This window comes from Tasmannia lanceolata, unplaced genomic scaffold (genome assembly GCF_043159265.1).
Source record: "Tasmannia lanceolata isolate RefF3 unplaced genomic scaffold, GAP_Taslan_0.1 ptg000004l, whole genome shotgun sequence".
Taxonomy (NCBI): Eukaryota; Viridiplantae; Streptophyta; class Magnoliopsida; order Canellales; family Winteraceae; genus Tasmannia; species Tasmannia lanceolata.
In genome coordinates, this window is record NW_027518681.1 from 8,449,259 (window position 1) to 8,475,701 (window position 26,443).

The 26,443-nt window shown below is 37.8% G+C and overlaps 1 long non-coding RNA gene across 5 annotated transcripts; it reads right to left on the reverse strand.

The window, feature by feature from the left end:
* Positions 1 to 13: 13 nt before the first annotated feature.
* LOC143876216 (uncharacterized) lies at positions 14 to 24,910 on the reverse strand. Of its 5 annotated transcripts, XR_013250334.1 has the most exons (10): positions 23,906 to 24,910; positions 17,362 to 17,445; positions 17,204 to 17,260; positions 15,820 to 15,909; positions 14,466 to 14,559; positions 14,304 to 14,376; positions 822 to 1,013; positions 602 to 670; positions 343 to 425; positions 14 to 69 (listed from the first exon to the last, which is right to left on the reverse strand). It is a non-coding gene; the product is annotated as an uncharacterized LOC143876216 (long non-coding RNA). The 5 variants fall into 5 exon arrangements; XR_013250335.1 differs by lacking the exon at positions 14,466 to 14,559; XR_013250331.1 differs by lacking the exons at positions 14 to 69; positions 14,304 to 14,376; positions 14,466 to 14,559 and having other exon boundaries at positions 347 to 425.
* Between the last annotated feature and the right edge of the window lie 1,533 nt (positions 24,911 to 26,443).

Consider the following 26,443-nt stretch of genomic DNA (forward strand, 5'->3'; position numbering starts at 1 on the left):
GATTGTAGGAGCACTCTATAGAGGACCCGGAAAGGTTCCATTCTCCCTTTGCCCATTCCATCTTTCTATCTGCATGTGTGCAGGTGGGTTAATATGATCAGGTCGACAGAAGAATCTTAGCAAAACAGAATTTCATAGTGAAATTAGAAGCCAATAATGTAAAGAAATATAAGAAATGGTAAGTGTGTTTGAGACTGCATGTAAAGAAATATAAGAAACGGTTTACATGGATGTGAATGCAATGCAAGTTCAAAGAAAAGAAAAACCAAAAGCTATATCCTCCTACATTTATATTTCAGATATGGAAGTATCTGTCATACAAGAAACAAAGAAAAAACGTACCCCATTCACCAGGGCATAGTGAACGATAGTACTTTGCAAACTTGTTGCATTCAGGAGCACCTTCCCCATTTGCAGCTACGCACCTGAATATAAACACTATCCTTTATATCATTAAAATAAAAAGAAAATAAACACAATCCTTCATTATATGAATTAACAATCTTACTAAGAAATATATTTTGGACAAAGCATAGAATAAAAATGGACAACAGAGACAAAATATATACGGTACCAATGATGATAAAAGTGCCTAACTCACCTATGATACTCAATATAGCGTGTAAAGCAATGCCTTGTCTGATTTGTTGTCGGAAAACACTGTCTCAAGCTGAAGTCCAACCACAATATTTCAATGAACAAATATACCAAAATTTTCGAATTGTACCAAGTAGTAACAAGTAAGGATAGCATAGGGCTTTAACAGTACATAGTCAAACTGCCGAACCATAAACTTTCAAAAAAAAACTGCCGAACTATACCTTCATTACTGGCTTTTCCTCCGCGACTTCTTGCTCTTCCGGCTCTTCTGGCTCTGGAGCTTCGGTGCTTTCCTCAGCAGTGGGGGTTTCCTCGATTTTTTCTATCACTACTTCCTCAGGAGGATTTGTTGGCTTTTCATCTTCTGTTGCTTCCACGAGAACTTCACCCTGATCTGGTTGCTCCTCTTTCTCCTGCAGTAGCCATTGCTGCTTGTAACAACATTCTAATCAACCCCAATGTTTAAAAGCTCACCGGGTTAACCATTGACTTGCCCCCAAGTATCGAGATTTGACTCACCCATGTCAATAAAAAACTCATCAGGTCAATCACTCACTTGACCTTGTTCCGATTTTGCCTTGGGCAAGTTCTTATTGAGTACGAGTTTTTAAACATTGAGTTGAATGGCTAATAAGACCATCCTAATAACCAATTGAACATGAAAAATGCAAGGATGAAGAAATATTATGACAAAGTTTTACATTACTGTCAAGCCAATCACGTGCTCCTAAACCCAACGCCACCAACCCATGCAAACAAATATCAACGGAACATTAGCCCTGAGTCACCCGACCACTTGCAGCAGCCTCACACAATCTCACGAAGCATTATAAATTGATGTTTCTTATGATTTTTTTTTTTTAATGGTAGATGTTTCTTATGATTATTCAAGCGTTAATGTAATTCTTGTGAATAATGAGAGCAAGGATTATCAATAAGATGTGGAGTAAAGAAAGCTGTTGCAGCCAGCCTACACAGCAAGAGTTACAGCCTTTAGAATTACCAACTACTTTAGACCCACTTAAAGTGCAAAAAATGCCTTCGTGGCACAAGACTTGCCTAGAGGAATATGCTTAAAATCAATAGAGAGAGAGAGAGAGAGAGAACAGAAATGATATTGGAGGAGCAGTACTGCAAGCCCTGCACCTATTTTGATATACACACAACCTAACAGCCCATGCCTTGCTTACGGCTATATGACCTTCTTTTATTACCTTTTAGCACCCCCAAAATCGAAAGAAATTTCTTCTCATAACCAATTCAACCACAAACGCAAAACAGCACACATCCTTTTCCTTTTACCAGCTTTCATTCACCAATGTCCCAAAGTCCTCCTTTTGCTGCCAAAGATCATCCCACTACAGCCACTCGTTACCTTTTTAAGCCTTGGATGACTAATTTGGTTTGCAGAATTATAAATATCTAAGGTCAGAGATCATAAAAGATATGTCATGAAGCTATTCAGTCCACACTAGATGAATTTTATCAAAGCTTCAGGGACATTACTCATAACTTCTATACACCTAAGAGCTAAGAACTATTCATGACAAATTTCAAGAAAAAAATCCTTAGAACATAAGACAATAAGGTTGACAAGTCCAGCTTACCTTATTATACGAAAATTGTTTTTTCAAACTAACGTTCATGATGTCCTAAACACATCCACTGTCATTGGAGCTCTTCAAATGAGCCCAAAAGGTAAGAAAAGAAGTCTTTCTTATAAAACAAATAACTACACACAGTAATATAAACAAGGTACAAAATCAAATACAAACAAGAAGGTCCAACCCAAGGATTATCATAAAGTTTGAACTTTTTCTAGCTACTTTATGCAGAGATTATCACAAAAATCACAGCGAATTACCTTGTGCTATCAATAAAATCATGAAACTTAACTTGTGCTTCTTATCGCATTCAAAAGAAATCAATAAAAGAATTTATATATAACAAATATTTACCTCAGATGTTGACGTAGAGCTCAAATAGACAAAGAACAACCAGACTTTTGAAGGAACTTGTTTGAAGAATAAAGGAAACTATTAAATCTGCCACAGATCCAAAGCTTCAACGAAAAAACAGAGGAAAATGCCAAAATTCTTCATCTCTATGCAAAATCTCCCTCCTTCTATCAATTTCTTACACATTTTAGCAAAATTTTCACTCTCTTTTTGCAGATCTCTCACTTTTCTCTTCAGATTTCAGTCTAACACTCAATGATGTGATAAAAACTACCTAAGTGTTTGATAATACCACAACTCCTAAATATGAGAAAACGTGACTAATTTTGAGGAGTAGTTGGGGAGTGGAAAGGGGGCACGATGGAGAGTCTCTCTTTCCTCCCAACCTCTATAAAATCTGGGCTCCTCAGGTCCCTACTTGTGCGTGATAAGTTGCGTTCTATCTCGCTCCGCCATTCACGTCGGAATGTGAGAATGGAAGCCGGTTCCCATCATTTTTAAATGGCATATAGAATATGAAATGAATTATGACAAAGGCTTATTTCGTAAGCTCTACATCACAACCAAAGGGAGAAAAGACATGCACAGAGATGAATTTAAGCAAATTCCCCTTTTTCCTTAGGTAGCAAAGGATGTCTAAACCAACATGGTAAGTTCTTTCTTCTAGAATATATTGGCTCGGTTGCCCAATGTAACTAAAGATGACAAGTCTTGGGAAACTTGTAATTATACTTCAATGACTAATATTATAGAAAGAATCAGTTACAAGTTATGAGTACCCCAATAGCAGACAAGTAAGCTTGGTACACTTATCAAAGCAAGGTAGCATCTACTGAACTTTACTCACCACTATAGCAAGATGCATCCATGAAACTACATGAATATCAGCCTACTTTATCCCAGGAAATGGCCTTAATACAACCACATTTTCCTGATGGCATCTATCAATCTTGCCTCTTATGATTTCAACAATTGATCCTTTACAGCCCATATTCAAACTAAAAGAAACATAATGGAAAGACCAATAGAATTTCAGCAACTACAAGAAACATGGCCAGTTATCATAAAAAACACAGAACTGCAAACCAGTAAAATTTTGTTGTTATATGGTAAGGGTGAATTCACAAGAAACAGTTCTATGAATTCGTCTTTAGCTCTAGTACTCATGCCTATCTAGCAAGTCTAATTTATGTTAATCATCAAAAAAAAATATAATAACTGCCTTTAATGAAGTTCTTCGGAATCGCTTCACCTGTTCCAAAACTCTTGCTCGATCAATAGTTGAATTTTGGACATTGATATTCATCGTCTCCAGCAAAGGAGAACTCAGTAGCAACAGTTTTATAAACTCCAACTCAGGTTTTATAAATGATACCACATCCAGATTAACTGTTCTAACGTGATTCAACATGCAACCCAAGTCTTCTTCTCCTTCCCAGTTGTTCATGGCAGGTTCATCGAATAGATCTATATTGAACTAGAAGTTGAAATTGATTTAGAGTAGTTCAGAGTACCAAGATATCAAAGCAAACAAAGGTTATGCTAGAGAAAACTCACACTGATTTTAAGTTCTTGCAAATTATGGAAGCTTCTTAGCAAGCAAAGAGCGATCAAGAACTATATTGGGTTGTTGCAATCTATGAGCAATTGAAGACGATTCAGATGATGAAATGTATGAGGAAGCCTCTCTGGTACATTCCCCTAGGATCAAATGGAAAACAGAAAAGATTAGCATTTTAAACTAAATGCCAAATTACGACATGAGTGTTACGTTATCTACCTGTAAACTGGCATCGGTTACTGCAAACGAAAGATCTACAATTGCTAGTTAGACAACCAAGAAGATTAATCCAGGTGTTCTGACCACCTGGAAACAAACCAAGGTATGCCGTAGCTAGATTCGGGGCATTAATAGAAATATCTTCCAATTGACCAGCAAAGAACAAATACACAAGCTTTAGAGCATTGCTTTTGAGGCTACATGGATGAGACTCAATAATTAATGTCAATTTCTCAATAACCGGGGAGTTAGAAATTAGAAATCCAAGTTCATTGTTAGGGACGGTAACATTATCAAGAATATGGATCTTGAGACAACGAAAACCTTGAAATCTAGTAGGTAGGCTGAAAATGCATTTTTTTAGTTGTAGAGAATTTAGTTCTTGAGAGTAGTCGAAGAGATATGAAGGAAGCCTATTAGCAGCCACATTTGAAAACTGCAAGCAGATTTCTTTAATCCCACGTCTTAACAGGAAAACTACTCATGGATGTAAAGAGCCACAATTAGCGAAATCAGAAGACTCGAACTTCTGAATTGGACCTTCAAGTTGAAAAAGAACATTAGAGACAATGCTCTCACGTTTCATGTCCGTATCAGATGGAGGAGATGGACGGCTTCGCATATCAAATACAATTTCCGGAATTGTATGCCACTTCTTCTTCCACTTACTTGATAAGACACTCGTCTTCACGGCATCCTTGATTGGCAACCGCACAAGGATCAGCTCTACAATCACCGTCGGTAGATAATTGATTAGATCTAAGTCTGAAACTAATTGCCTCTCACTTCCAGAGGAAGACTCCATTTGTTCTCCTTGCTATTGAAATCCAAAAAACAAAAATTAAGCCAGCACAGAGCTGAATCAATATTGTATAAAAAAGAACAAACGAAAAGGATCAAAAGTGAAACAAAAAGTGAAAAGCATTAAAAAATGTGAGGTAAGAGAAATAAGAGAGGATGGCTCCATAGACATAATGCTTCTGAGTTCAAATGCGAAAAGAAATTGAGAACATAGAAGTTGTTTTTCTGATATACCCACGAGTAATGTGGTAAAGCATACATTAATAACGATTTTCTAGGATATTTTTAGTCTTGTAAGTTACCATGCAGAATATAACCACTGGACTGGAATAAACACTCCTAAAACGAAACACAGCACATGATTATACCTTTTGCAATATTGGGTAAATCATCAATTTGGAGCACCTCTCGTCCTGGTAATAAAACGCGATATCTCAAAATTAACAAGATTTCATATTATGGAGATTAGATTCACCTATGAGAAGATAGGATCATATGTATGGATTTGTATCACTAAGCATCCAAAATATCTTCCTTAATTTTCAGACCATAAAACATCAATCCGATCAACTGGATTCAATTTAACCAAGCATCAATTTAACATCAATCCGATCACTAAGCATCTAAAACATTAGAGGTGCAACTCGAGTCAGGTTGGATCAGGTTAAGCCAACTATAATTCAACCCGAGATAGCATTCCCTCTACCTGAACCCAAACCAACCAGACTAAATCTGACTTATGACCCAAACAGAAAAAATACTATAACCGAAAGAAAATAAAGTTAAAATTGGAGGATGAATGTTGGGATCGGGTTACGTCGTGAAGGCCTCATCCGTAACCCAACCCGAAATTAAATCGGGTTGGCTTTTCCCAACTTTCCAAACTCTATATACCATACTACACTTTATTTGAAGTCAGTTACCCAACTTTCCAAACTCCATATAACACATACTCCACTAGGATTCTTGTTAAAATAAGAAATCTGTCACTAATACAAAATAAATATGTCCACACACTAGCATTCTCGTTAAAATAAGAAACGTGTCACAAGTAAAGAAATATGGCCATGCTAGGATGGCAAATGAACATACCTAAACGTGTCACAACTCCATTGAACATACTTCAAATGAACAAATGAAGTCAGTTACTCAACCCGAACCCAACGGGTTCAACCTGATTTTGGCACTGGTTGGATTGGGGTTGGAAAAAGCTCGGGTTGGGTTACGGATGAGGCCTTCACGACGTAACCCGATCCCAACATTCATCCTCTAATTTTATCTTCATTTTCTTTCGGTTATAGTATTTTTTCTGTTTGGGTCATAGGTCAGATTTAGTCTCGTTGGTTTGGATTCAGGTAGAGGGAATGCTATCTCGGGTTGAATTATAGTTGGCTTAACCTGATCCAACCTGACTCGAGTTGCACCTCTAATGTTTTAGATGCTTAGTGATCGGATTGATGTTAAATTGATGCTTGGTTAAATTGAATCCAGTTGATCGGATTGATGTTTTATGGTCTGAAAATTAAGGAAGATATTTTGGATGCTTAGTGATACAAATCCATACCTATGATCCTGTCTTCTCATAGGCGAATCTAATCTCCATAATATGGAATCTTGTTAATTTTGAAATATCGCGTTTTATTACCAGGACGAGAGGGGCTCCAAATTGATGATTTACCCAATATTGCAAAAGGTATAATCATGTGCTGTGTTTCGTTTTAGGAGTGTTTATTCCAGTCCAGTGGTTATATTCTGCATCATACTAGTTTTCACCTTACAAGACTAATTTTTATTTTTTTAATGGTAACTTACAAGACTAAAAATATCCTAGAAAATCGTTATTAATGTATGCTTTACCACATTACTCGTGGGTATATCAGAAAAACTTCTATGTTCTCAATTTCTTTTCGCATTTCAACTCAGAAGCATTATGTCTATGAAGCCATCCTCTCTTATTTCTCTTACCTCACATTTTTTAATGCTTTTTACTTTTTGTTTCACTTTTGATCCTTTTCGTTTGTTCTTTTTTATACAATATTGATTCAGCTCTATGCTGGCTTAATTTTTGTTTTTTAGATTTCAATAGCAAGGAGAACAAATGGAGTCTTCCTCTGGAAGTGAGAGGCAATTAGTTTCAGACTTAGATCTAATCAATTATCTACCGACGGAGATTGTAGAGCTGATCCTTGTGCGGTTGCCAATCAAGGATGCAGTGAGGACGAGTGTCTTATCAAGTAACTGGAAGAAAAAATGGCATACAATTTCGAAAATTGTATTTGATGTGCGAAGCCGTCTTATCTCCTCCATCTGATACGGACATGAAACGTGAGAACATTGTCTCTAATGTTCTTTTTCAACTTGAAGGTCCAATTCACAAGTTCGAGTCTTCTGATTTCGCTAATTGTGGCTCTTTACATCCATGGGTAGTTTTCCTGTCAAGAAGTAGGATTAAAGAAATCTGCCTGCAGTTTTCAAATGTGGCTGCTAATAGGCTTCCTTCATCTCTCTTCGACTACTCTCAAGAACTAAATTCTCTACAACTAAAAAAATGCATTTTCAGCCTACCTACTAGATTTCAAGGTTTTCGTTGTTTCAGGATCCTTATTCTTGATAATGTTACTGTCTCCAACAATTAACTCGGATTTCTAATTTCTAACTCCCCGGTTATTGAGAAATTGACATTAATTACTGAGTCTCATCCATGTAGCCTCAAAATCAATGCTCCAAAGCTTGTATATTTGTTCATTGCTGGTCAATTGGAAGATATTTCTATTAATGCCCCGAATCTAACTACGGCATACATTGGTTTGCTTCCAGGTACTCAGAACACCTGGATTAATCTTCTTGGTTGTCTAACTAGCATTGTAGATCTTTCGTTTGCAGTAACCGATGCCAATTTACAGGTAGATAACGTAACATTCATGTCGTAATTTGGCATTTAGTTTAAAATGCTAATCTTTTCTGTTTTCCATTTGATCCTAGGGGAATGTACCAGAGAGGCTTCCTCATACATTTCATCATCTGAATCGTCTTCAATTGCTCATAGATTGCAACAACCCAATAGAGTTCTTGATCCTCTTTGCTTGCTAAGAAGCTTCCATAATCTGCAAGAACTTAAAATCAGTGTGAGTTTTTCTAGCATAACCTTTGTTTGCTTTGATATCTTGGTACTCTGAACTACTCTAAATCATTTTCAGCTTCTAGTTCAATATAGATCTATCCGATGAACCTGCCATGAACAACTAGGAAGGAGAAGAAGACTTGGGTTGCATGTTGAATCACGTTAGAACAGTTAATCTCGATGTGGTATCCTTTATAAAACCTGAGTTGGAGTTTATAAAACTGCTGCTATTGAGTTCTCCTTTGCTGGAGACGATGAATATCAATGTCCAAAATTCAACTATTGATCGAGCAAGGGTTTTGGAACAGGTGAAGCGATTCCGAAGAGCTTCATTAAAGGCAGTTATTATATATTTTTTTTATGATAAACAGAAATTAGACTTGCTAGATAGGCATGAGTACTAGAGCTAAAGACGAATTCGTAGAACTGTTTCTTGTGAATGCACACTTACCATATAACAACACAATTTTACTGGTTTGCAGTTCTGTTTTTTTTATGATAACTGGCCATGTTTCTTGTAGTTGCTGAAATTCTATTGGTCTTTACGCTATTGGGGTACTCATAACTTGTAACTGATTCTTTCTATAATATTAGTCATTGAAGTACAATTACAAGTTTCCCAAGACTTGTCATCTTTAGTTACATTGGGCAACCGAGCCAATATATTCTAGAAGAAAGAACTTACCGTGTTGGTTTAGACATCCTTTGCTACCTAGGAAAAAGGGGAATTTGCTTAAATTCATCTCTGTGCCTGTCTTTTCTCCCTTTGGTTGTGATGTAGAGCTTACGAAATAAGCCTTTGTCATAATTCATTTCATATTCTATATGCCTTTTAAAAATGATGGGAACCGGCTTCCATTCTCACATTCCGACGTGAATGGCGGAGCGAGATAGAACGCAACTTATCACGCAGAAAGTATTCCCCAGCAGAGTCGCCAGCCTGTGGACCCCGATCCGAGAGAGGCGGCGGTGAGGGACGAGCCCCACGCGCTAAGGTCTCTATGGATCATCCACGTGAATGGAGAGCTCTACCAAGGAACTCTCGAAAGAAGAATGCCCCTCACAGTATGAGTGGCGATAAAAAGGTGAGATACCTCTCGATTCGGGGACTAGCCCAGATTCGAGACGTACCTTAAACAAAGAAGAGTCGCCATCCAAGGAGAAAAAAAGAAGCAAATGGGACCTGGATCCCATACTATGCTCTGTTGCAACGGATAACCAGAGATATAAAATAAGGTTCGTGCCTAGTTACGAATTCGGAAGGTCTAAAGAGCACCTCATCCGCCCAAGTGCAAGCACCTGGTCTTTTATGCCATTTACTTAATAATTTTGAAGAGTTTTGGGCGAAAATCATATGAAATGGGAACACAAATCTCCGAGAAGACGTCTATCTAATCATGCATGTCTCGGAGGAATAATAAACACATAAAAGAAATAAAAGTGTCACCTGAGAATAACTAGGTTATGAATGTCAAACCTAAATTGGTGTCTAAGTTCTGGTGTGCAAACACATGCATGCTACAGCTAAAAGCATAAGGTCTGCGCAATAAAGTAAGAAAACACTGTAAAACATAGAAAATGACTCGATACCATACAACCCTAAGACTCTAATCTATACCTAGGCCCGAGTCTTTAGATGATCTGAGGTTCATCCAAAAAAGCCTACGTATCCCCGCCTCCACGAGAATCAAGGCAACGTAGTTCTTCGCACCTATTCTAAGCTATGATGCCTAAGACATCTAGACCTCTATCCTAGACTCGATCTAAAAGACCGGACTAGTTCTTAAAGCTTCTTGTGTGATTATTTAAATTCCAATGGATTGTAGATTTTAGGACACCCTATATGCCCTAACTAAATGCAGGTTAGCCCTAAGCTAATGCAGGTGGTTCCTATAATCTATGTGTAGCTAGGCTGTATATCCTAAGAAAAACAGTAGGATCTATCGCATCTTAGACCTAGTCATCAATTGGCGATGTGGATCGCCAACTGACCGTATGGAGGCGTAAAACTCCTAGCAAGGACTCACTCCTAACTCTAACACAAACAAATAAAACACACAACAAACAAACAACGAACGAGGGAGCAACTCCCGACTCAAAAACTCTCTAACTAGGACAACCTCCTAACTCTAGAGGAAGATCCTTTCGAAAAAACAATATTTTGAAAGATTTTTGTAATTTTGGAAGATTTCAAATGCTTATTTTTAAAGGTTTGGCTGGACTTGGAATGTGGATCCCAAGCTGCACTACGTACCCTGTTGAAAGGGATCAAGCCAACGTAGTTCGGAGGGGAAATCCTAACTACTTTCCTAATTACTCAAGATTTTTTTGAGATTTTTGGTTTTCAGATGTTTTTGTTGTTTTTAAGTGTTTTTGACTCAAGGGGGACAAATCCTATCATCATAAGGGGAGGACAGACTCATGAATATCCCGCAAAGGTTGGACAGCATCCTATGCTTTGCGAGGGAAAAGAACAGAAACACAGCTCTGCAAGGGTTGGACAGCATCCTATACCTTGCAGGAGCGGATAGAAAAACACATGATTTAATAAGAGGTATGATAGAATCCTAACCCTATGATGATAGGACTGACTCCCTAGACTAAGGACGGATTCCTATGCTAGTGGACTGTCAAACTAAGATAAAGCTCACAAATAGTAAGGAAAAAGAGACCTTGTGCATATTTGACAAAGGTAAAACACCCAGCCGGGCCGGACAGCTACCTAGCCTTTGGGTGCAACAAATGTGCGACCCAATACCCATAAGGGTAGGGGTATAATGCCAAGCCGAGTAGGGTGTTCTCCCAAAACCAAAAGACGCACAAAGAGGAGGTTTAGCAAGAAAATGAGACTGGGTAAGTCTCTTAGACACAGAGGTAGGATAGAGAAAAATGCTAACAAGGAAAAAGAGACCTTGTGCATATTTGGCAAAGGTAAAACACCCAGCCGGGCCGGACAGCTACCTAACCCTAGGGTGCAACAAATGTGCAACCCAATACCCATAAGGGTAGGGGTATGATGCCAAGCCGAGTAAGGTGTTCTCCCAAAACCAGAAGACGCACAAAGAGGAGGTTTAGCAAGAAAATGAGACCGGATAAGTCTCTTAGACATAGAGGTAGGATAAAGAAAAATGCTAGCAAGACTGGGCAAGTCTCCTAGGCACAGAGATGAGATAGAGAAAAATGCTAGCAAGACTGAGCAAGTCTCCTAGGATGGGCTTGGGCTATCACCTTCATCGCCCTTGCAATGAGAGGGGATTCTAGTATCTAAAGAAATTTAACAGAAATCTATAAAACTGTGTTAGTCTATCAAAAAGAGAGGAAAAGGCTACCAGATAATCACAAATTCCATTCTATTCTTATAAAAATAAATCAAGTGCTAAGCAAAGAAGAATTTTCAATAAAAAAAATACAATATATAGCAATCATAAAATGATAAACAACATTAATTAGTCCAGACCAGCCGCTGGATAGCCTAATAAAGTAAAAGAAAGCAATATCAAACACTTCTATGCCCAACCACAAACACCACCCCAATATGGGGATGAAATCAGATGATGCTAAAGTAATCATCTGATATCATATACACATGATAATATTTCTAATCCCGCCTTGAAATCAGACAGTACTCATGTCGATAATATCGAATAGAGTAGTCATTTGATCTCCTTCTTCCTATTAAACAATTTATAAAAAGGAATGAGTATAATAAGCTTTGAGATAGTCTCACCTGAACAATCCATTTATTACCGTCTTCGAACTCTAACTCAAAGCTTAGTATGAAAGAGAAGTATTAAATTTCCAACAGATTATAGAAACACATTAAATGATATTTTCAATTTGTACAAATTTTAATACATAACAGGGCATCAACTTGTGCAGATTCAAATGTAAAAACTGTGAGAGTGAAATATAAGCAGATTTGTGCAAACAGTGGGACCGATGAGACAAAGCCTATCTCCAAAAGGGGTTTGATTTTTCTGAGACACAGCTTGTCTCCTAAAAGAAGGCTCTAGATAACTCTTTCATCGCCCTTGCAATGAAAGGACAACTTCTAAAGGTTTCTAAAGACTATGCAAGTTTATAGAAAGAAAAGAAGAAAGAAGGGGGGACTATCACGATCGGGTAAATCCCTCTAAAGATGGGTTTGGGCTAGCGCCTTCATCGCCCTTTACTCTTATTCTAATGGACAGCAAGCAGGTGAACAATAGTAATAGTGGATATCAATTATGTGCTTGTGAAACAAACCAATAGGCAACAGTTCATATGAAATAATGTGCATCAAACAGTAAATCACAATGGACAGCAACTATGTACTAGTGAAAAGAACCAAATGGGCAGCAGTTATGTGCAATAATGAGCATCAAACAATGAACCACAGCAACTGTGTGCTATTGACAAAAATCAATGGGCAGCAGTTATGTGCGATAATGAGCATCAAACAATGAACTACAGCAACTGTGTGGCTGGCGACCTTATTTTATAGAGGTTGGGAGGAAAGAGAGACTCTCCATCGTGCCCCCTTTCCACTCCCCAACTACTCCTCAAAATTAGTCACGTTTCCTCATATTTAGGAGTTGTGGTTTTATCAAACACTTAGGTAGTTTTTATCACAAATTGATCCCGGCCGTTGATCCTTGCAAAGGCCATCTAAGGCCAGAATTTATCCCAAAGTATAAGCATTCCAATAACTGTCCTTTTAACAGTTTTACATTAGAATCTATAGGAGTACCAATGGGTTTTGCTCCTAGTAAGGCCAGGTATGGTTCAGTACATGTATGATCATTCTTGGCCCTATTTGTTTGGGATTATGGCAACCAATTGTGGCAGCAGATTGTGATTACTGGACTCATTATTTTGAGTCTAGTAATCACAATCTGCTGCCACAAAGTATTTTGAGCCCAGTAATCACAATCTGCTGCCACCAAGGTTTTAAATTTCGGTTTCGGGATGCATTTCGGACCGAGTGAGACGGTCGAAATTCTGGAAATTCGGCTGAAATTTCTGGATAAAATTTTTTTTAATTGAAAAAACAATTTAGTATTTAGTATTAAATTTCTACCGAAATTACAGAAATTTAGGCCAAAATCTTGGTAGTTTCGGTCGAAATTTCAGGAAATTACTATATTTTAAAAAAAAATTGGAATTTGGGGATAATTGCTATATATTTTTAGAGGGAAATAACTTTCGCAATCCAATATTTTCGAGCGAAAACTACGAAAAACCAACTAGATTAAAACTAATCTACAAGATTCCCCTAAACTTTTATTAATTACCAGTAGTGACGTCTATCTAATTCCTAAAATTTTGGAAATGATTTTCGCACTCCCATATTTTCTCAATTACAAATACTAATTCCTAAAAATTGCAAGACAATTGGAAAATACAAAACTCGTGCCTGCATTATAACTGACAGTTTAGAAAATCTGCATCTTGAACTATAGAAATTTGAAATTATTTGCTTTCAAATTCTCAAAAAACAGAATACCCCAAAACAGAACACCCCATATAAACCATTTCCCATCAAGTTTATTTGGAAAATAATAATGTAAGGCAATGACCATTAGCAGAGTGACCATTAGCAGTGCCTGCAACAACACAGCTAGAACATGTTATCACTTATCACACATAAAGTGATTCCCAATCCAAGAAAAGTGAAAAATAAACCTTCAGTCAGGCATGGAAGCAACTCAGTGTTTCATTTGTAATCAAGCAATTAAAAAATAAGGCTTTTAAAACGAAATGATAAGTGGAGATTAGAAATTTCTACATTCCTATGACACTAATTTTTCTTGCCTAAAGCTGCACATTTCCAGTTCCTAAGATATTCAATAGCTACTCTATTAAGTTTTTTAGGAATCATATTCAAATTACAGTAAATATACCCACCTTACTCTCAAATAAGACACCGAAAATAAAACCCTTTTACGCACCAGATAATCAGGTCAAGAATCTAAACTGTAAATTGGATAATTCTGCTTCATAAGCTATGATTGTGAACGTGTTAGAAATAAAAATTTATGAAAAAAAGTGAAAGGAAACTTGCAGATTTAACAGCAATAGGTGTCTATGGGTCCTGTCTAACCGGTCCCTTGTCTTTCTTGGTTGTGGTTTCTTGGCTGCCACAACGAAATGAATAATGAATTAATCAGAATTTATTGAGAGAACTAGGATCGAAAATAAAATAAATTGGGAGAGAGGTGCATACTTAACATGAGGGAAAGCCCTAAATGCAATATGTCTCTTAATACCCACATCCTAAAACCGAAACAGAGATTGCAGAAGAAATGACAACCCGAGTTCTTGCAGCAATAGAAAAAATAAGATCAAAGAGTTCCTCTAGACAATAAGAGCATAGCAGCATAGTTGATAAGGTAGCACCTAAAAACAGACTATATCACCCACATCTAGCCTAAAAAGTCCTTATGCTATATTATCAAAAATGTCACATTTATAAGAGAAGAAAGAAACAATGCAAACATCATAATTAAAAAAAAAAACTATTAGCTTTGTTAATCATACTGTATTGAATTTAATATTTTCTATATTTTTGTGTATTTCATGATGAAAATGTCAATTGAAGTTTAGATTGGTAAATCCTAAAAAAGCAAGAGAATAGCTTGCAAATAAAAACAACCATATTATTTCATCCACTCGATCGATCTCATCCACTTGAAAATGAGTGTAAAAGTATGTCATTCTTCTTTCTAATAGAGCCGTGAGTTCCGCGGCTCTGGGAGAGAATTCCATATATAAAAAATGGACAAAGAGAGTCAAGGCAGGAAGCTAAATCTTTATATATGAATAGGCAACACAAATGACTAAAAATTATAAATGAAAGAAAATGTTATCTGATTAATTCATCAAATCTATCAAGTAAATTATGCGAGACACAATTAATGAAAAAAATGCCACTAAAATGATCTTCTTTAACTCGAAAGCAACAAAACCAATGGTGGAGATGATGGCCCAAACAATGTGAAATTTCCATATCAGTATTGCTGGCAGCAGTTGCAGCCACCATTTGCCCAATCTTCAATCCAATGTAAGCTATGCCATATTCTGGAAGATAGTGTAGAGAGGTCATGAAAAGAGTCAAACCTTCGCTTAATCTATCCAATGAATTTTGAAATTATCAATAAAGCATGAACTAATCAATACCAAATAAAAAAAACATTGCAAACAGAGAGAAGTCCCAATGTTAAAGATACGTTTCATAGGAAGTTTTCCATTAGAAAAAAGGATCACCATAAGAGAAATCACTGAACTCTCTCATGTATCTAGAAATCAAAATCTTTATTAATTTTGTTCTTTCCGTACCTAGAAATTAAAATCTTTATTACTTTTTTTCTTTCCATGGTAAGGCTAGATGAAAATTAGATTGAAGGAAAAAATGAAAGAAACATATTAGTCAGGTTAAAGAAACAAGAACAACATGACAGGTTAAAGAAAAAAAATTTCAAGCACATGACAGGATAAAGAAACAAGAACAACACATAACATTCATTGCCATTATCCCCCTTATGTACAAGGAGAGAGGAATTGGTATCCAAACTTCATACCTGCATTTGCATGGCTTCAAATGCTGATCCGTTAAATCCATCTCTTCAATGCATAGGGGGAAGTTCTTTCCCCGTCCTCACTCATGACGCCTACGAAACACAAGAAAAAAAATCCAATAAGATATTAAAAAGCATTTTTTACTAATAATAAAAATATGGCTTATTGGTAGCGAAATGGTTTTCCAGGAATTATTTTAAAAAGAAAAGAGATGCTCCAAACGCTAAAAATGCACTAATGCACCCAAGAGTTGTCAGTTGAAACCCAAACCTATCTTCACAAAATCCAAGCCAGATCCTAGAAACCCTAATTCAACTGGAAAAATAAAATATCTGATATCAACGACATTACAGAGAAATGCTACAAAATTGTGAAGTAGCATCGAACCCGAGCAATGGAAAATTGCCACAAAGAATCAGAGATCAAGAAGGCCAAGAATCGAGATTGGGGCCAAAATCTCCAAACCAGATCGAAATATTTTTCTGAAAGAATGAAAAAGAAGATGAGAGAGAGTGAGGGAAATGCTAGCATGTTAAGGAAATAAAGATGAGAGAGAGAGAGAGAGAGAAATGCTAGCATGTTAAGGAAATGCAAAAGAAATGAGAGTGAGCGCTCTTCTTCCATTAATACAGAATAGCTCTTCTTCCATTAATACAAAATAAGCGCGGAGCTCCAAACTAGAGGCTCAGGCGAAGTGGGAGTCTGTAAGTGAGGGTAAGTGAGAAGAAGATTTTCACCAATCTTCTCCGTAGCCATAGAAATGACGTGAGCAAGGATTAACAAAGGCATCTCAAAAAAAAACCATAGAAACATCAAGATCGAGAAGAAGAATGATACAAGAAACCAGTGAAAGAAGATGGGAAAAATGCAGACAAAAAAAATGTGAAATTGCAGAAAGTTCAACAAGAATCAAAGGCAGAGACGTAGAAATAAAACCCCCAAAACCCATCTTACATCTCAATTTTTTTTAAAGGACCCATCTCACATCTCATTAGAAGTAGAAAATGCAGAAAAGTAAACAACATAATTGAAATCAAAGAACCACCCAAAATCTTAGTTTCCATTATATTATCATTAAGTGGAGGTCCTTCAATCCAATTCACATTCCATTTTCAATAACATATAGATGGTAAGAACAGTTATATAATGGCCCAACAATCCTTATAGCATCACAATTTTCATCAGCCAAATAAATGAAAGAAATATAAAAAGAAACAAACATTAGCACACTTGTCTTTTCTGCTCTTTCCCATGTTTTGTAAATAAATATAATTGCCAATGAAGATATAGAAAATAAAAAACATAGAGAAAAAACTATAAATAAACTAAAATAATATTGGGGAGGTATGCCATAATAAAATGAATAAAAGTGGTATCAGATTTTACCCTGACTCGCATTGCAACGGCACCAACACGACCAACTGCAGGAGCCGAGCCCTTACTCTTCAAGATGCCAATGCACAACATAAATCAGAAACGAATCTTATGTTTCATGTAAGCCCGAAGTAAACACAAGCACAAAATACCCAAATTATGTTGCTTACCTTGCTGTTGATGAGCACGACTGAAAGCTTCAATAATACCAAAAGAGCCATCTGATCTTAGGGTTGGAATGTTTAGTGATGGAGCTGTTGAGCCAGAGGAAGAAGCCCCGGTCAGAAACTTTGTCTATCATAATTCTGTAGGGATTGAACCCACAAACATTCTCTTCTCTTTGATTTACAGCATATCCTCAAAATGACCCAAATATAGAATAAATAAATATAGGAATGAAACCAGAATCTCCATATGAAAAAAAAAAATGATATAATTCAAGAAAAGAAAAGCATGAAAGGGAAACCAAAAATACTCACAAATTATAAACCAAACCCAAACATAGAATAAATAAATATATGTTCGAATCCATTTGCAGCAGGGCAGATTTGTTCTATTAGTTTGTTTTGACGGAAGAAAAAAGAGATGTCAAACTTCAAAACATCGGTTTTGGAAGAAAAAAAACTGGAAAGAGATAGATTGATTGAGGGAAAGAGATAGAGAGAGACTAATAGCGAGAGGAAGACAGATTGAGAAAAAAGGGATCGAGAGAGAAAGAGAGCATACCTGGGAAAATCGCTGGACATAGAGAGTGGAGACACAAATAAGTTTTGAGACTAAAGAAAGCCGCGGTTGTGGAAATGTGAGATGAGAAGGGCTCATTTTGGAAAAATGCCTAGACCAAATTACGAAAATATCCAAGAGACTTGCTACAGAGGAATTGACTTTCTTCAGAACAAGTGTGAAAGTAAAGAGGGAAAAAAGATATTTTTGGTATTTTAATCGGTTGATAAGGTTCTTTGATGAGCATACGAGAGACACTGGTGGGTTGAGGCTGTTACCACTTACCACTACCAGTCGACAGCAGACAAAAAATGCATGAAAAATAGGAACACCTGGCGGGATTTTTGGACTTATCTCCAAGGGCAAAGCACAGCCAGAAATGACGAAAAAGCCTTTTGATAAGCGGACATATCCGGAAGTTTTAGAAAAGAAAAGATGGTTGACGAAATCTCAAGCTTTAGGTTTTTAGAATAGAAAGGATTATAAATAACCTCAAGTTTGGGGCACCCGGACTTTTTATAATGGGGCCTGCTAGATGAATGGTTTGGATAATTTTGATGTAACCCCACATGTATTTTTGGCTGCCTCTTTGTTTTTAATCAATAGTTCCACTATGTTTGTATACCCCTACCAAATTAGCTGATTATGTGTTGGAAATTTTAAAGAATTTGAAAAGCCAAAAGTGATTTTTGCCTGTCGTTAAAATTTAGAGGAAAAGATTCAAATTTTGGTTTCCCTCTTATTTCAAAAGCTAGTGACTTTTGAGTGTTTTTTTTTTTAAATGAAAAGATTCTTTTTAATGCCTCTCCATCACCCTTTTTTACCCTATACGATTCTCGGCCTTTTTTGGCAACTCTGTCTCGCTCTCTTTTAATTGAAAATCATTTCCATAGGATGATCGTGGCCCTCCAATCTATAGAGGAACTGCATATTATGGAAACCTCTATAGATGGAAGGATTGGGATCATCCTATGGAAATGATTTTTGAGACACAACCTATTTAAGCTATGGTCAATCAAATAGACGATTTGGATCATCTATGGTTTAAGCCATATCAAACCTCTTTAGATCGGACGGCTAGGATCATCCTATGGAAATGATTTTTGGGGAACAACCTATACATTGTGGCCCATCAAATGGACGGTTTGGATCATCTTATGGTGTGGGCTGTAAAGTTCATTTTGAAAACTAGGGGTTGAATAATCCTTACTATACTAAAATGGAGAATCCTAATTTTTTCGGCACGTTCTTTTGGTTATATTCTCGTCATGTCCCGCCTGTTGATCGATCGCTATTCTTTCATAAATATCCTTCGTTCCTATCGTTTTTCGTCATTTCAATGCTCCTCTTACGGTCTTACCCCTTTTGCAAAATTTTAAAAGTCTTAAGCTTAGTTTGGTAACGGCACTCCTTACTACCTTAGAAAAATTTATGCCCGATTTTTGGTAACGACACCCATTAAGGAGATAGGGTTTTCATATGGTGGGGCTAGGTATTACATTCTCCGCTCCTTAAAAGAATTTCGTCCTCGAGATTCACACACTAAATTGGCTTTTCTTTGTGAAGAATTCCTAGGCTGAGTCGTAGCTAACAAAGCAGTACTTTTCCTTACATAATATTTCCTTTTCACCACACACATGGGGCAATTTACCAAAGAAATGTCCTTATCCAAAGGTCGGCACATCTTATCATTGAAAATGAGACATGGCTCTAGGATAGATGTTCACACAATATTTATAAAGTTCGCTCCAAATAATTTTCTCTTAATATTTAAACCGAAGCAGTCAGTCCTTACCTCCAAATCTATATCTTAAATATTGTGGACCCCGATCCGAGGAATGATGAAGGAACGAGTCCCTAACACCCTCTGGATCATCCACATGAATGGAGAAGCTCCACCAAGGAACTCTCGAAACGGATGCCACCCTCACAGCATAGCATGAGTGGCGATATAAAAAAAAATGAGATACATCCTGATCCGGAGCCAGGGCTCGAAACCAAGATATATCTAAAAATAACTCAGAGTCGCCATCCATGGATGCGCCATGGAACCAAAACAAATACTCTGTTTGCAATGGATAACCAGAGATACAAAAGGTCCGTGCCTGATGACGAATGGAGAAGGTCTGAAGAGCACCCCCAATTCGCCCAAGTGCGAACACTTGGTCTCTTATGCCATTTATTATTAACCTCAAAGAGTTTTGGGCAAAAATCATGTGAAATGAGAACAATCCTCAGGAATCGTCTATCTAAGCATGCATTTCCTGAGGATAGAAATAATAGGCACACAAAAAATAAATGAAAGAGGTGCCACCTAAATATTGCTAGGTTATGAGTGACATACCTAACTGGTGTCTAAGTTCTGATGGACAAACACAAACAAGCTATAGCTAAAGGTATAGGATCAGTACAAGAAAGTAAGAGAACATAACAAAACACGCAACATAATAAATCCTAAGACTCTAAACGATTTAGCCCGAGTCCTCGGATGGTCTGGTATTCATCCAAAGAAGCCTACGTATCCCCGCCTCCACGAGAATCAAGGCAACGTAGTTCTTCGCACCTATTCTAAACTATGATGCCTAAGACACCTAGACATCTATCTTAGACTCGATCTAAAATACCGGACTAGTTCTTAAAACTTCTTGTGCGATTATTTAAATTACAATGGATTATAGATTTTAGGACACCCTATATGCCCTAACTAAATGCAGGTTAGCCCTAAGCTAATGCAGGTGATTCCTACAACCTACGTGTAACTAGGTTGTATGCCCTAAGAAAAACAATAGGATTGCTAACGCATCTTAGACTTAGTCATCAGTCGGCGATGTGAATCGCCAACTGACCGGACAGAGGCGTAACAGACTCCTAACTCTAACACAAACACAACAAATCAAAGACGAACTCCTAACTCTAAAACTCTCTATCTAAGACAAAGTCCTAACTCTAGAGGAAGATTTTTTTTTTAAAACAAATGTTTTGGAAGATTTTTGGTATTTTTAAAAGGGTTAAATGATTTATTTACAAAGTTTGGCTGGACCTGAGATAAGAATCCCAAGCTGCACTACGTACCTCGTGAAAGAGGATCAAGCCAACGTAGTTCGAAACGAACTCTCAAACTACGCTTCTAAAAGAAACACTCAACACTTTAGATGATTTTGGATTTTTCTGGTTTTCAAATGTTTTTTTATTTTTAAGATATTTCAATATTTTTTATGTGCTTTTATATTTTTGGTGTTTTAAAAGTGCGTTAACACTAAGGCTGGACATGGTCCCGGTTTTAACCGAAGAACCGAACCGAACCGGCTGCTTCGGTTCGGTTCGGTTCGGTTCTGGAACTTCACGGTTCGGTTCTGGGTCCCGAATCTGGGAACCGATGGCTTTCGGTTCGGTTCTGGGTTTGGGGACCTGGAACCGAGAACCGAACCGACAATTATATTAACTATTAGTATTAAGTGGGGGGTGTTGATATCATTTTTAACTTTATAACAAATTCGTATGACAAAAGGGGCTGCTGATATCATTTTTAAGACAAAAGAAATTAAGAAAAAAGAAACAAGAAAAGATAAGAAACCAGATCTTTTTTGCCTCCACTGTTCTAACTTAACGAAACCCTAGATCGTTTCTGCCTCCACTCCGGCATCGATTGCTGCCGTGAGAAGATGAAGAAGAAAAAGAAGAAGGTATGTATTAATCCCTCTTTATCCCTCTTTCAATTTCTGTTTTCTCTTTCTTCTTCAAGAACTTTTTCAAAGAATCAAGGTAAGTTTCATAGTCCTCTGCTTTTTTACTCGATTTTTCACATCTAGTACTTGTTTCTTGGCTGATAAATGGATCTTGTACTCTGATTTTTATTTGTGGTTTTTTTTTTTTTTGTAATTCCTTCTTTTTTACTGTTCAACATTCATATTTCTGGTTTTGATTACATTTGGAGGACTCTGATTTGGTTGTGTACTAGCAGAACTGTTCATTCATGGATTTGAGATATATTTTAGTCGAATTTGCTCCGAAAATGTCTTTTTGGTAGTGTCTCATGTTTGTTCTACCTAGGGTTTCTGGTTTTGATAGCATTTGGAGGACACTGATTTGGTTCAGTGTTTAGTATGAGGATGTATTTCAGAATTTTCAGGTTCACTTGGTTTAAAAACCAACCATTTTTTTTTACTGTTGCAAAACCAGAACCGAACCGAACCAGAACCGAATAATTCGGTTCGGGTTCGGTTCGGTTCCAGGTTCACATGGTTCGGTTCTGGTTCCAGAACCTGGGAACCGACAATAGGTGGTTCGGTTCTGGGTTCACCCCAGAACCGAACCGAACCGAACCATGTCCACCCCTAGTTAACACCCTTTCAGCTAAAGGGTGTCCGATAGAAGAGCCTCTATACCCACCATATCACGGTAGAGTATTACAGAGGAAAACGGGATCCCTAAAACCTAAGAGGGAAGAAAACAAACGAGGGAATTAAAATTCTGATACGAGTAAACAATCTCAAAGAGATGACCAAAAACTGACGAGGCTTAGTCAGTAACCAAAAGAGACGAGTTCTAACCTGCGAGGGAAAAACCAAAATAAACGAGAGATGAAAAACCTCTAACCCAAAGGGTAAACTTCTAAACAAAAGGGGACTGATAAAAACTCTACAAGAAGATCCACTAAACGATCAGTCACTTAGGAACAGTCCTAACTGGCTAAACACTCTAAGAGGAGAGAATCCCTTAACCTGAAAAAACTCTAAGGCAGGAAGGGAAGAGGCTGGCTCAAGAAACGTTCCATCGTTGCCAAACCCAAGAGAAGTGTTCCCAAAATCGATGGAATCCTGAAACTCGAAAAGGATCCCGAGGAACGTGCAAAGAATAGTCCCGGAAAGAAAGGAAACCCCTCAAACCCTGTGAAGACCCTAAGATGGGAAAAAATGATAAGAAGGGCAAGGGGTTCGCTCAAGAAATATTCCGTCATCGCCATAACCCGAGAAATGTGCTTCAAGATCGATGGAATCTTAAACTTCGAAAGTGATCCCGAGGGACAAAGAAGAGAAAAGGATTCCCAAAAAACAAAGATAAAAAGGAAGAGCCAACACTTGGAAATCGAGAGGCAGCGATTAGGACCTGTCCATGGTAAAGGAATCTACTATTGAGGTGATAATATGGGCCATGAATATCCTAACCAAAAGGTGAATCTGAAATACTCATTAGAATGAAGCATTGCCAATATTGTCCTATGACACCATTATCCACATTACAATATTTGGATAAGTTCACTGTTAGTATTGCCATACACTCATCTATTTGAAGGTTGATTATATTAATGACATGGCATGCATAGGTTAATCATTAAACCTGATGAGCGTAAAACAATATGACAATGCCATTATCACAACAGAGTAGTGCAAATATGAACCCTCTAACACCACCTTGGGGCAGTTACATCACCACAGTTGTACTCTCGAAAGCTACAGACATGCTCTACTTGGGGTTTGAGCTCCGATATGAAGAAAATAGAAACATATCCTTCATCCACACCGTTATAATGAATACCAAAGATGAAAAGAAATGGTAATTCAAACTGAAAGTGAAACAAGGCCTCCCTCATATACAAAGGTAATCCAAATAAAAAGTAAACAACAAATCTATTAACCCTAACCCCTGAAATCAGATTACAGAGGAGAAGCCAATGATCATAAGAGCTGGATTTTAAACCATGGGAAGAAAATACCCTAAAGGAAACTTGCAACAGAAACAACCAAAGTTCGCTTTCTTAGACAATCAAGACATAAGGCTTAGTGTAGAATGTAAATTTAAGAGGGTCTAAGAAAAGGCTAGATCTAATTCATAAGACCTGCTAGAATTTTGATGGCATGGGGAAATACAGATTACTAGAAATGACAATAGAAATGCAAATCCAACTCCATAACAATAGGCATGATTCCGACTCCATAACAATAGGCATGATTCCAACTCAAACATATGTTAAAAGAGGGTAGTATAGATTACCTGAATTGTCACCCAAGATGATCTTGGAATCAGCTAAGCGAGGATGCTTTGCAGACACTATGTAGAATAACCAATCCAAAGATGATTTCCAAGCCGCGTGAAGATGGCCGAAGTTGCATGAATGTAGCTCGGATCGAAAAAGATGAAGACGGCTTACCAGAGCGAGGTGTCGGTCATCAAAATCCGCGGAAACTCTCCAGATTGAATGAAGAAAATGGTTGCTCGAGAGGGCAATTGAGGTGGAATTAGGTTATTTGGGCATGGGGAAAAGAGGGTACTGGTAGTGATGGAAATGGAAATGGCCTGTGGTGGAGGCCGGAATCCATGGAGATGGTGGTCGGAGGTGAAGAATTGAGATGATGGTGGAAATGGGCAAAGGCTGGCCGGAGATGTGGTTCGCCGGAGGAAAGAATGGGGTTTTGGGATGGGTTTTTTTTTTTTTTTTTATTTGAAGTGATTGGAGGATAAGAAGAGTATGGGTGTTGGAGAAGAGGGTTTTGATGGAATCTAGGGGGATGGGTTTGGTGACGGATCAAAAAGGGGTTTGGCGAGAAAAATGGGGAGATGATCGGCTTGGGGATGGAAGAGGGTTTTGATGTGGGTTTGCAGAGGGGTGGTAAAGATGGGGGTATTGTGGCCGGTGGATTGGAGGTAGCCGGATTCCGGTGAAGAAGCCACCGGAGAGGATGGGTAGAGGGAAATGGGTTGCAGAGGGGGAGGAGGATGATGGATATGAAGATGGTTGTGGTGAGAAGAGATGAGAATCGGATTAGGGGTTTGATAGGGGCGGCTGGCCGACGAGGTGGGATCGGAGAAGACGGTGGTGGCTGAGGCTGTGAAGGTGGTTGGGTGTGGCTTCGATGGAGTCGGCCGGAGATGGGGTGGTGGTCGGAGGTGGGGAAGAAGAAGAAGAAGAGGCCGGAGTGGGGACCGGAGATGGTGAAGATGGCGGCTCCTCCCCTTCTCTCTTTCTCCCTCTCCTTTTCTCAAAAAAAATGAGGCGCCTCCCTCCCGTGAAAACCCTAACTCGCTGGTTTATATAAAAAAAAGGAGTGATATATTCGACCCCTTTTCTCCCCCGGACAGCCCCCTCCAAGGCATTTCTCGCTATTTGTTTATACTAACAAGGGGGCCAAGTAGAAAATGGGGGCAAGAAAATTTTCTTCTCTCTCTTAATCTAAACCCTTTGATTTGATCTAATAGCCATAAAAGATTGCTTGCGAAGGAAATTGCCAAGAGTGCCCTCTTTTACATGGGAAATGACGTATTTACCTCTCCCCCTTATGAACTTGCACCACGACACTGTCTTAGCTCTCAGATCTTGACGAAATTTCACAGGGACCTTGGTGGGACCCTAAGCTAGCCCAGGGTGTAATTTGGGGTCCATACACACTGATTTGAAAAGGTTATGCACAAAACATGGAGGTATAGGGCACGACCAAAATGGGGTGTCTACAAATATACACTTTTGAGATTCGTACAAAAGTTAGGTTTGGGTTTTATATGTTCATTATATTTCTGACGGTGGGGCCCAAAAATGTGAATGATCAGTGATCATTAGTAACAATGATTGTCTTAGACTCAATTGAAAAAGCACCCTTATAATCGAAGAACGTTGTTGGTATTCAGAATCGATATGGCATATACTATAACATAAGTTGTTTACTTTTTCTAAAGTTTAAAAATTTGAACAGGCAACTTAGGAAGCCAATTTCACTTACGAGGCTTAAATATCAAAAAAAAAATCTTCATTTTTTTTATAAGTGACTGAGTACCAAAATTTTCAAATTGGAGGTCTCACAGATTCAGTTCGATACTAAGTTCATTTGTTTTGAAGTTTCTTTTATATCGAGATTTTGGAAAGCGAAGACCAGATAATTACCATAGAGTGAAACAAGGGGCGTACTACAATAACTTACCCTAGAGTCCTGGTTCAAAACACGTGGTTTTTTAGTAACACATTTATCTTTTCAATTTACAACTTAATGGTTGAGCTGAAGCTTAGGGTCGAATTTAGATTCTAATGTCTTGGTTCCAAGCTTTGTCCTCGAATCAAGAGGTATCTCATACATCGCCATTTACTCATGTTGATCGGAGGGGGGCCTCTCGATCGCCACACAATGACGCACATGATTTCAGATGAGATCAATACTAACTGAATTCGATTTCTCAAACTTCAAAGGAAATTATTCACGGAATTTATTCAGATACAATAATAATGATCTTTGATATAACTAGATTGAGAAGGTTTCTCTCAAGACAACAAAAACTTCACTAAGAGGGGAATACAGGGATAGAATACATAATGTCTTATTGGATACTAATAGTTTGCACTTATTTTAAATCTGATAAAAATCAATCATGTCTTGTCAAGGATGTGCACAAGACAGGGGAAGGCAATCAAAATCTTGTCAAAGGAAAAAAAACACACCTGATGGACAGAGCAACAACTTACGAACTAAAGTCTCCTTCCTTCAGATGACACAATAACTCACAAGCTTCTGGGGTACACAAGTTTACCACACTATCTCATACCAA